Below are 12790 nucleotides of genomic sequence, written 5' to 3' on the forward strand. Positions count from 1 at the left end.
TCTTCCACCTCCAATGCATGCAGTCAATGCTGCCAAACATTCCGGGAAAGCCATGGACTGATTCGTGAAAACGAAGCAACCGTTGGCAATCATCGGTGACGGGTACCCGAAGGAATTCATCACCGAAAGCTGTACGAATGCCCTCGCAAAAATTTTTTAGACAAAGGATTCCAGTGGACTCACCGACATGCAAATACTCGTCGAAGAGGTCGGCCGTTTGCCCAGTAGCGAGTTGTCGGGTGGCACACGTACACTTCTGCAATAGCGTGATACTTTGCCGGCCGACTGCATCTGGACCGGTTTGGAAGAATTCAACACGTGCGGACAATGTGTTGACAATTCGCATAAACAAGCGCTTTGACATGCGAAAACGGCGCCTGAAGTAATCTGTCGGAAACCGCGGCTGGTCGGCAAAATAGTCGGCAACGAGCCTTTCGTGGGCTCCCTCCCGGTCACGATGGATGTAGCGGCGAGTTGATCTAGTTCATTGAGGAGGAGGAGCGGGGGTATTCGCCGCGACATATGCTTCGTAAGCGGCACGATGTTGTTCGTAGTATTCTTGTTCTTCGCGCTCCACTTCCGCCATAAGATGGGTGAAACCCATTTGAGGTATTGAGTGAGAGATGAAGGTGAAGATATTTTGTATGAAAATTATGAATGAGAGATGATTTGATGTGATAAATGGATGATGAATGCGTGTATTTATAGATGATTTTGGGGAAAAAAGAATAAAAAAATACAGAAAAACGGGTAAAAAAACGGTCATATTTTTGGGATTTGGAAAATATTTTTATAATTAAATACCGAATTTTTTTAAAAAATAAAAATATTCAAAGGCAACGGCTATGTCGTTGCCCAATCGTAGCACGCCACGTCAGCTGCTCGCTGGCACGGACGTGCTCGATTCATCGAGGAGCGCCGTGCTAGTGGCGCGAGCGCAGCGGCGGACGACCTCCTCCGTGCCGCTGGCACGGACGGACGGACGCCGTCCGTCCACCGTTGCAGATGCTCTAAGTCCGCACGAATTTGTTTTTGAGTCACACTAAAAGACCTCAAACTAATTAGGGGTGGATAATATTTATATACTAATCTAACTTTTTGTTGAAATTAGAGAACCAAATTGAAACAAGAAGTTAGAGACCAAGAAGATGAGGAGCACAAAAGGGAATTTTATTCAAGGAATTGTAATTGGGATTTTCGTAGCTTCTCTCTTCTAAAAACAGAAACAACAATGGGCATTAAATCCCTAAAACAGATTCCAACACTTAGCTGAATCAACGGGTGAAAATTAAAAGATTCTAACTAATTTTTCATCCGACGGCTCCCGATCGATCACAAGATATGATCCAAATTCAGCTCCTTTCACTTGATTTAGTTTCCATCAGCTTTGAATAGACGATCAATACAACTTCAGCAGCCAAATCTTGCAATTCTCCACCTTGGCTGATCAAGTTGTCTCAAGACCCTTCTCTAGTGAAAAACGTTGTGCTTGGCCAGGATGATCGCGTTGTTGCTGTCACAGCCGATTGCCAATGACTCCTGCACCACCTTGAAATCTGATGCAATTCCTTTCAACCAAAATATTTCTTTCACTGTTGCTGTGTGTGTCATGTACTCAGCATCCTTCGTGGATAAAACCACCACCCCTTGCAAGTTCGATTTCCAGTTGCCTGCAGCTCCATACATAGTGAAAATATAACCCGTTTGTGACCTTCGATTATTAACATTTCCTGCGTAGTCACTGTCATAGTAACCCACCAATGCATTTTCCAAATAACTCTTCCTAACCGGTTCATCATCCATTGAATCCGAATTCAAATTGTGAATCACTCCTACATCAGATTCATTACTCAACTTAACATCCATAGGTGGGAGATCCTCTTCCATCCTGCAATCTGAACCATTATTACCAGTAACTGAGCAAGTTTGCACAATACAAGCACCTTCGGTGTCACTATTGCCTCCATGACCGGCATTAGAGACACCAGTGCCAAATCCAAGCCGAATCTTATCGAATCCAAGACATTTTCGAGTCTTGCTGAAGAATATCTTGCACCGCTCACTGGATCTTGTTCTGACACATTGAGATACCATTACAAAATCCTTGCCACAAGATGAAAGAGTCTGAACAAAAGCAGATTTCTCCTCATCAGTCCAATCAGTAGAATACATCTTCCCACAGCTCTCATCGGAGCATTCGTCATCAACATATAATAATACCTCGTTGAAGTCCACTCCATATTCTTGAGTGAACCCTCTAGCAACCAAACGAGCCTTGGATCTGATTTGCTCACCATCTGCAGATTCAATTTTCCTTTTGAACAACCATTTACAGCTAATGATCTTCCTGTCCTCCACCTTATCAACCAATATCCAAGTACCATTTTTGATAAGTGAATCAATCTCCTCTATCATTTCCTTTAGCCACTGATCCTTCTCTTCACACTGCATAGCTGCTGCATAGGAACTTGGTTTTGAATAATAAATCTGCTCAGCCACACATAAAGCAAAGTAGAGCATTTCTGAATCAAGGAACTTAGATGGTGGTCTGATGTTCTGTCTTCTGACTCTATCCCAGGCCAATTGGTAATTTCTCAGACCATCACCATCATTAGTATGACCTTCTTCCTGTCCATCCCCAGCTCCACCTTGAGCTGTGTCATCCCTGGTCTGATCATTATCAGAATCAGAATCAGTGTTAGCTCCACCTTGAGAAGTGTTTTGTAAAATTATGTTATCATTTGGAGTTTCTTTCTAGATTACTCATTGACTTCCAGATTTTCGTTGTCCTTGTTGAGTGGCATCACATTCTCCACAAAGATCACATCTCTATTCTTCCTAGGCTCAATACACCGCAGCCCATAATAGCCTTTAACTCCAGCCTCATACCCTACAAGAATCACTGTGGCTTGTAGATAGTAGAGATTTCCTCTCCTTTCTCCCTGCATAACCAATTCCCCATCTTTCCTGATGGTCATCTTCCCCTCAAAGGATTCAAATGAGCATCCCTTGCGTTCAAGCAACCCAAGTGATATGAGGTTCCTCTTAACTTCAGGAATCAACCTCACATCACTCAAGATTTTAATGGAGCCATCAGCCAGCTGCAATCTCACACTCCCAACTCCTTTAACCGAACAAACTTGATTGTTTCCAAGAACCACATATTCACCACTCATAGTTTCAGTAAATGACTCAAACCAATCTATGTTCGGACACACATGAAAACTACATCCGGAGTCAAGAATCCAACATACAGACTCACCTTTCATCATCACATTCAGCACCTGAGGGACATCATTCTCTTCCACATAATCAGAGCTGCTAGTCCCCTGCGCCGCTTCCTGCGCTTGTTTTTTCTTCCACGCGTAGCAATCCTTTTTCAAATGGCCCGGCTTCTGGCACCAATAGCAAGACCGTGTTTCCCTCTGCTCCGTGAATCCACTCTTGAATCCATCATCTTCTTTCTTGAAGTTCTTTTTCCCCTTAAATTTCTTGATATTCAGGCTCTCTGCGTGTGAATCGTGATTTCTGACTACGCCCTTTTGTAACTCCTTTGCCATGAGAGCCGAATGAACCTCGGAGAATGTAATCTCCTTATCACGACCATACAAGATCGCATCTCTCAGCTGGTCATAGGAGTCAGGCAGCGCATTGAGGGCCAAAATAGCCTTATCCACATCACTGACCTTAACATCACAGGCCACCAAATCATCTACAGCCTTATTAAAATCCTCTAGCTGCTCAAGAATCGATTTATCACCAGAAAAACCATAGGAATATACCTTTCTTTTCATGTATAATCGATTAGCTAAAGACTTACTACAATAGATCTCATCTAACCTTTCAAGAATCTCAGCAGCTGTCTTCTGTTCCTGAATTTCTCTCAAAACCTTATCACCAAGGTTCAAGATCACCGCACCATAGGCCTTGAGCTGCATCTCAGCCAGCTTCGCCTGTGCCTTCTCATCCAGAACAGGTGCCTTCCCTTTGCTCTCGGGATCTGGCTTCTCCAAGACCGCTGCGCATCCCTTCTCGATCAAAATTGCTTTAATCTTCATCTTCCATAGGCAGTAATCATTCTTCCCATCAAATTTGTTTGACTCCAAAAGCAACGCCATTTTCGAACAGATCTCCGACTTCTTCCAACGATTCTCCTCCCTTCCCACAGACGGCGCCACTTGTTGAAAATGGAGAACCGAATTGAAACAAGAAGTTAGAGACCAAGAAGATGAGGAGCACAAAAGGGAATTTTATTCAAGGAATTGTAATTGGGATTTTCGTAGCTTCTCTCTTCTAAAAACAGAAACAACAATGGGCATTAAATCCCTAAAACAGATTCCAACACTTAGCTGAATCAACGGGTGAAAATTAAAAGATTCTAACTAATTTTTCATCCGACGGCTTCTGATCGATCACAAGATATGATCCAAATTCAGTTCCTTTCACTTGATTTAGTTTCCATCAGCTTTGAATAGACGATCAATACAACTTCAGCAGCCAAATCTTGCACTTTCCTCACTCATCCCGATATGAGATGAGTTTGTAACCCAACAATTACCTCATACACCACCTTATATTATAATAGCGCATAAATTGTAGATGTTGGATGAAAATGACGAACGGCCCAGAATTATGCGATTTAGCCCCTAAAATCAATGTAAAAATTGGTATACTGACCTACACTGAACCATATAACTTAAAATCTGTATAATCATCAGTGATGATGTGGCGAATTTTTGATGGGAATAAATGCAAGTAATAAATGATCACAACACGGAAAATTACGTGGTTCCATTTACTGAGGTAAATCTACGTCCACGGGAAGAAGAGAGGGCAAATTTGTATTGCTTGGTCTCGCTTACAGATTACAATACTGATTTGCTATAAGATTCAGGATCTAGAGAGCTTAACCCCTGTCTATCTGATCTAGGTTCTATTTATACATTGAACTAAGATCGTGGTTTGCAGCACCACTCACTAGATCGTGGATGGTTGATAACTGCTTAACACCACTAAATAGATCGTGGGTGTAATGGAGGTCGTGGAGATCCTGCATGGGTCCACTATCTCCTTGTTCGGTCGAACACTGAGACCGAACTGCTGAACTTTGCCGATTAGCTTTTGCCGATCTGAGAGTAGAGCTTGATTGGTTCTTTTGCCGATCTGAGAGTAGAGCTTGATTGGTTGGCTTTTACCGAGCTGTAGGCTGCGACTCTACTCTTTGGTTGTGCCGAACCGAACTCTTTGGTCATGCCGAACTGATACTCTTTCTTGGGTTTTGGGCTGATTGGCCGTCACTGTTATTGGGCTCGCAACTAGGGTTTAGTTGTTTAGTTCGTACCCCATCACCACCCCCCCGAAAAGCGAAGTGAATCACTTCGGCATTTTGGATAAATGTAAGGGGGAGGCTGACGTCAGGGGACGTGCCATGCACGTGTCTGCATTAAATGTGACAGTAAATCCGGCCGTTGAATCCAGAAAAAGTGGGATTTGAAACGGCGCGACGGATTTGAAATGCCTTTGCGAATCCGATAAATATTTCCTTTCTTCATCATTGGAAACACTTTTGCGATTATTTCTTCTGTATTCTCTCCCTTTTTCGAAAAATTTTCTTCCGCTTCTTCAAGACTTTCTTCAGACTTTCGACCATCAGAGAGTAAGAATCATGTCTTCTTCTTCTGAATCTGTTTCTGAATCAGGTAGCGGTAGGAAGGGGGGTAAGGGGTCTTCTGGCCGGAAGAAGTCCGGGGAGAAGACGGTAGAATATTTTCCGAGCATTTTGAGTAAGGATACTGTGATATCCTTACACGGAAAATATTTTCTACCTGGGGGTTTAGTGGTAATTCCCTACGACCTTCATAGGGCTGATTCGCCGCCGGAGGGTTACGCCACCGTTTACGAAGCCTGCTTGGAATGCGGGCTTCGTTTCCCTCTTCCCCCTGCCTTTGTAGAGCTTCTTGATTTTTTTCAACTCCCTTTAGGTCAAGTGACTCCGAATTCTTGGAGGCACTTATCGGCCTTTGCTGCCGAACTGCGTAGATTAGGAAAGGATCTGTCTCTGAGGGCAATCCTTAATTTCTTTCAGTTTAAGAGGAAGGGATCCTGGTTTTACTTGATCCCTTTACAGCCCTTTAGAGCCTTTTGTAAAACCAAATGGCCGAAATGGAAAAATCGTTTCTTTTTTTACAATAGGACAGCGGCTCCGGGCTTTTCCTGGAGAGGGCCGAAGTCCGTAATTCCTCATCCTCGGTTAGAACCGTTGAACGAGCTCGAGGGCGAGCTCAATAAGATTCCTATGATTAGGAAACAGTACTCGGAATCTGAGCTCGTCAAGGGTGACTTCGTGTTCGATATCTCGTCTTCGGACGAAGAGACTGATGGTGAGGATTTCTTTTTTATGCTTTACTGCTTTAACGACGAAGACTAACCTTGTTTTCTTGCTTTTTGGCAGTGAACATGCTAAACAAGCTCGGTCGCAAATCCTCCGAATCTAATGAGCCGGAGAGACAGAAAGCCACCGGCTCGGCGTCTGATGCCGAGAAGAATCCGAAAAGGCAGAAGACCTCTTCTTCGGATCCAAAAAAGCCGGAGTCGACTTGGGCAAAGGGGAAGGGATGATTCAGAAACCCCCAAGAGCGCCGGAGAAAGACATTGTCTTGGCGGCCCCTTCGGAACATGTCTGTGAGCCTTTTGCATGGCCAACGGACTTTGTAGAGGTGAATTCTCTTCTTGATTTTCTGGCCTTGCTTTTTTCCTATATTTTTTGTGGCCCCTCTGTTGACTTTTTCCTTTTTCCATTTTCAGAGGAACAATATGCTCTCCAAGCTCGTCGCCGTTGAACTCTCCAAAGCGTCCAACGATTATGCTGAGATGCAGAGGAAGTTGAATGCTGCTCGTCACCAGGCCGAACAGGCTCGGGCAGACTTTGAGAAGGCAAGGGCCGCTAGGATCTCGGCTCAGGATGAAGCTCAGCGTGCCAAAAACCAGCTCATCATGCAGAGAGAACAATCTAAACAGAGGGAGGCTGCCGCCGTGGTTGCTCAGGGGGAGGCTCTCCGTGTTTTCGCGGAGAAACTCTTTTTGAGCAATCAATTTTCGGCCTTTATCGGTGATCTGCTGAAATTGATGACCGATAACGCTGAGCAGGGACCCGAAGTCGTCCTGCCGCTGTATGGCCGAGAGATTTCAGCTCGTCTCCAGAGTCTGCCGCTCCTTGAAGAGCTTGCTTCTTCCTCGGTCCTGCTCTCTGCTGAAAGAGTCCGTAACTGCCGCGCTGACCGGGACGAGAACATGGAGGCCATCTTTGCCTCCTTGGGACCTGTTTCACCCGCTTCAATCTTTAACGAAGAGGGTGGGCAGGAAAACGAGGCCGGCAAGGAGACCGAGCAGACGGATCAGCAGGCCGGCGACGGGCATGCCGAGCAGGAGGTGCAGCAGATCGGCGATGGGGGCACCGAGCAGGCTGGAGGGAGTAGGGAGGCCGAGGCTGAAGCCGAAGTAGGCAAGGAGAAGGAGGCTGAAACCCACAGAGGAGCCGGAGACGAAACTGGCGGAGTATGATTTCGTCTCCCTTCTCTTAGTTTAGTTTCTTTCTCTCCTTGTAAAATGGCCTTGAAGCCCTCCTTGTGTAAAAAATTTTTCTTGTGAATGAAAAAATTCTTCTTTCTACACTCGTGTCTTCTTTATAGCTTTTCGTAATCTCTTTTACTCCTGTTGTGGTTTACTGCCTGCTCGGTAAACTGAAATGCCGAACTGACATAGCTGCTTTGTATTCTTAACTCTAAGGAGCTGGAGGTACTTCACTGGAAGCGGCTATACTCTTCGGCTTTAAACGAAGCTGAGAAAAAAGCCATAGATGACCAGGTGAAGTATGACGAACTCTTGGCTCGGTTAGTGGAGCTGGAGTCCAACAATAAGGACTTAAAGTCCATAAAGAAAGATCTGGAGGCCGAGCTGAACACTGTCATCGCTGAGAGGACTGCATATGAGGATTTCATCTGCGGGCGCGGGGGAATGACCATATCTGAAGTTCAGAATCAAGTTGATGAACTGTGGGAGGAGCTTCATGTACTCCGGAAGAACAATGCGCTGGAGAGCTCGGCTTGCCAACAAGTTGTGAAGTCATTGCGGCGCTTGGCTTCTCGGTACGACATCATTCTTTCCCGGCGTCCCTCAATCGAGAGATTCCTTAGGCGTTTCCCGCCAACAGATGCTCACACTCCAACTCAAACCTCTAATCCACTTGCTCAAGATTCTACTCCAAACCAACAACGGACTCAGGATGAACCGGAAACGTCAAGACGAGAACGTACTCCAAGTCAGCAACGGACTCCGGAGCAACCGGAAATGTCAAGACGAGAACGCCCTGAAGTTCGTAGAGGAGTTGTGATTATGAGTGAGCAAGATCAGCGGATGCTTCGTGAAGAGACTCTTCGCCGCCGAGGTGCTAGAACTTCCCGGACTCAGGGAAGGGGCGGTAGGTCGATCAGAGCATCTCGTCGACCTACTTATTCTTCAACTGTTCGGAACACCCGAACTCAGCATCATGAGGATTTTTTGGATAGGTGGCTCAACTTTAGCAACCGTGGACAGTAGAATAGTCCTTTGTAATGGTGTAACGCCTTCTCGTAGGGCAGCGAAATTGTATGCCAAACAAGACTTAATAAATGAAATTTTTTCATTTCGCTTCTATCACTGCGTATTTACAGTTCAGCGATTTTTTATTTCATTTATTGTACTCGTCCGCGGTCTTATGAAGAAAACTCTTCTTTGGCCGGACTCGTCCTCAGTCTTATGAAGAAAACTCTTCTTTGACCGGACTTAGTTTGTGTCCTTATTTGGCGAGTTTTATCGCTTGGATTGGACTTTCCCTTTGTGTCCTAATTTGGCGAGTTTTATCGCTTGGATTGGACTTTCCTTTTGTGTCCTAATTTGGCGAGTTTTATCGCTTGGATTGGACTTTCCCTTTGTGTCCTAATTTGGCGAGTTTTATCGCTTGGATTGGACTTTCCCTGGTTGACCGAAGTGGTTTTCGGCTTATTGCAGTCCGTTTCAGACGAACTGCTTGTTTCTTAAGCTGAATTGTGGTCTTGTATCTTCCTTAGAAGCTTGGACTCACAATTGTCTTTAATACATGATCTAAAAAGGGGATCAGCCTTTAAAGATCAATATACCTCAGTAATATTTATAAGAGACAAAACGCACATAGAGACTAAACGCACATAAAGACAAATAAAAAAGACGAAAAAGATTTTAAACTTTTATAAAACGACCAGCATAAAGGACAAATAGAAACATGAAAGCACATATCCCTAGGACCGAACTAGATACAAGACTGACCGGACCTTGTCTCTTACAAATGGAACTTCTTGAGGTTGGAAATATGCCATGTTCGGGGTACTTGTTCTCCTGACATGTGAGTCAATTTATAAGACCCTTTTCCCAGGATTCTGACACCCGATACGGACCTTCCCATGTGGGTTCAAGTTTGCCCAGCTTTTCTGCTCGGCTTACTTCATTGTTTCTCAATACGAGATCTCCCACTTGAAACTGCAGCTTTTTCACCCTTTGGTTATAATACCGGGTTACTTGCTCCTTGTACTTGGCTGCTTTTATGCAGGCCAGTTCTCTTCTTTCTTCGGCAAGATCTAGTTCGGCTCTCAGTCCGTCATCATTCAGTTCTGTTGAGAAATTGAGTGTTCGGGGGCTGGGTATGCCGATCTCAACCGGAATTACGGCTTCAGTGCCGTACACTAGACTGTACGGAGTTTCACCGTTGGAGGTTTTTGGTGTAGTTCGGTAAGACCATAGGACTTGAGGAAGATTTTCTACCCATTGTCCTTTGGCTTGTTCTAACCGAGCTTTTAATCCTTTCACCAAAATACGGTTTGTTACTTCCGTTTGTCCGTTTGCTTGTGGGTGAGAGACCGAAGTGAACCGCTGTTGAATATTCAACTCTTGGCACCAATTCTTGAATGTCTTGTCGGTGAACTGAGTCCCATTATCCGAAATGAGGATATGGGGTATGCCAAATCGGCAAACTATGTTCTTCCAAACAAAATCCAATGCCTTCGAGCTCTTTATCGTAGCTAATGGTTCAGCCTCCACCCACTTTGTGAAGTAGTCCACGGCAACGATCAAGAATTTTATTTGCCGAGGAGCTTGTGGTAGTGGTCCTACTATGTCTATGCCCCATTGCATAAAAGGCCAAGGGCTTTGCATAGCACATAGATCGGTCTGCGGCATCCTTGGGATATTTGCATGGATTTGGCACTTCGTACATTTCTTAACGAGCTGTACTGCTTCTTGTACCATAGTTGGCCAATAATATCCCCATCTCAGAACTTTTTTAGCTAAAGCTCTAGCTCCGATGTGGCTGCCGCACGATACTTCATGAACTTCTCTAAGGATGTAGTCCGTCTCTTCTGGTCCTACACATCGCAATAACGGTTGAAGGTAGGACTTTCTATATAGGACTCCTTCATGAAGTTCATACCGAAGTGCTCGGCATGTGATTTTCCGAGCTTCTCTCTTATCCTCGGGCAGTTGTCCTTGATCTAGATACTTTGATATTGGCGTCATCCAGTTCGGCGAGCTGGTTACTGAAAGTACCTCAGCATCATCAATGCTTCTGTGCGGTAATTCCTCCACTTTTGAGCTCGGATATGAGGCCAACTTGCTTAAAGTATCTGCTCGGCCATTTTCCGCTCTGGGAATGCGGATTATCCGAAAATAAGAGAAACTTCGGCTAATGCTTTGCGCTTTGTCCAAGTATTTTTTCATCCTTTCATCTCGGGCTTCACTTGTACCCAACATGTGATTCACTATGACTTGTGAATCACAATGGATTTTGAGAGATTTGATAAATAGACTTTGCGCTAACCGAAGTCCGGCAAGAAGGGCTTCGTATTCGGCTTCGTTATTAGTGGTTGGGAATAAGAACCGAAGTGAATAAGTTACCTCGTGTCCGTCGGGAGAGATAAGTAGAATACCAGCTCCACTTCCCGTCTTATTCGAAGCTCCATCTACGAATCCAATCCAACAGTCCGGCGGCTCTACTTCGGGTTCCTGGGGCTGTGTTGGTTCATCATTGGTAGGGCTTTTCGGTTCGGCAATAATAGGGATTGCTTGATCGAACTTTGCCTCTACCAGAAAATCTGCCAAGGCTTGTCCCTTGATGGCTTTCCGAGGTAGATATTCTATTGAATGTTCTCCCAACTCTATGGCCCACTTGGCAATTCTGCCTGATGCTTCAGGCTTAGTCAAAACTTGCCGAAGTGGAAGATCGGTTAAGACGCATACCTTGTGAGCATAGAAATATGGCCGCAGTCTCCTTGCTGCATTTACTAATGCCAGAGCAATTTTTTCCAGAGGTTGATACCTTGTTTCGGGACCTCTTAATGCTCGGCTTGTAAAGTAGATAGGACGCTGCTTTAGGCCTTCTTCTCGTACAAGTACCGCGCTAATGGTTTGATCTGATGCCGCTAAATATAAGAATATCACTTCGGCATCTGTTGGAGCAGAGAGAATAGGGAGTTCGGCTAAATAACTTTTGAGTTCGTCAAAAGCCTTTTTCTGTTCGGCTCCCCACTCAAACTTTGGTGCCTTCTTCAAAACATTGAAGAACGGCAGTTGCTTTTCGGCTGCTTGGGAAAGGAATCTATTCAGTGCGGCTAGACATCCAGTTAGCCTTTGCACATCATGTATGGACTTCGGCATTGCCATGTTCTGAACAACTTGAACCTTTAGGGGATTTGCCTTGAGTCCGTCCTTTGAAACCCAACAACCCAGAAACTTTCCCGAATCTACCAAAAAGGTACATTTTTGGGGATTGAGTTTGAGGTTGGCTTTTTTGAGCACGTCGAGAGTTGATTTGAGATTGTCTTCGTAATCCGAAGTGCTTCTACTTTTAACAACTATGTCGTCAACATAGACTTCAACCTCTTTTCCGATCAGGTGCCGAAATAGTTTGTCTACCATCCTTTGATATGTGGCTCCGGCATTCTTTAAACCGAATGGCATCTTTTTATAAGCAAAAATGCCGAAGTCAGTAATGAAAGCCGTTTTTGAAGCATCATTCTCATCCATTAAAACTTGGTGGTATCCTTTATACAAATCAAGAAAACAGAAAATTTCGAAGCCTATCAAAGCTTCTACTTTTTTATCTATGTTCGGAAGGGGGTAGCAATCTTTAGGACAGTGCTTATTTAGATCGGTAAAATCTATGCACATCCGTCATCCTCCTTCTTTTTTCTTGATCATCACAGGATTGGCCACCCAAGAAGGATATTTTACTTCGAATAATACATCCGCTTTCAGTAATTGGCGGACTTCGTCATGGATGACTTGATTTCTTTCTGCCGCAAAGAGTCTTTGCTTCTGTTTTATAGGCCGGACTGAAGGATCAATATTTAACCGATGTGTAATTACCTCGGAAGACACTCCGGTCATGTCCAACGGAGACCACGCAAAGACATCTTTGTACTCTTTGAGGAGCTGGATGGTCTTTTCCCGGAGCAGAGGTGTTCCCGCGAAACCGATCTTGACCGTTCTGGATGGATCATCTTCGTATAACTGAACTGTCATCGAGTTCGGCTCCGGTGTGACTTCGGTCATTTCGCCTGCCTCTGACTCCGGCTGCTGTGATTGCTATGCTTGATGGTGCCGATCTGATTGCTCGGCACTTTTAAGCGCAATCTGCAAACATTCTTTTGCTCTCTTTTGATCACCTCGGATGACTGCAATCCCTCCTTTAGTGGGGATCTTGATTGTGAGGTGATAAGTAGAGCAA

The sequence above is a fragment of the Salvia splendens genome, chromosome 15 (assembly GCF_004379255.2).
Source record: "Salvia splendens isolate huo1 chromosome 15, SspV2, whole genome shotgun sequence".
Classification (NCBI taxonomy): Eukaryota; Viridiplantae; Streptophyta; class Magnoliopsida; order Lamiales; family Lamiaceae; genus Salvia; species Salvia splendens.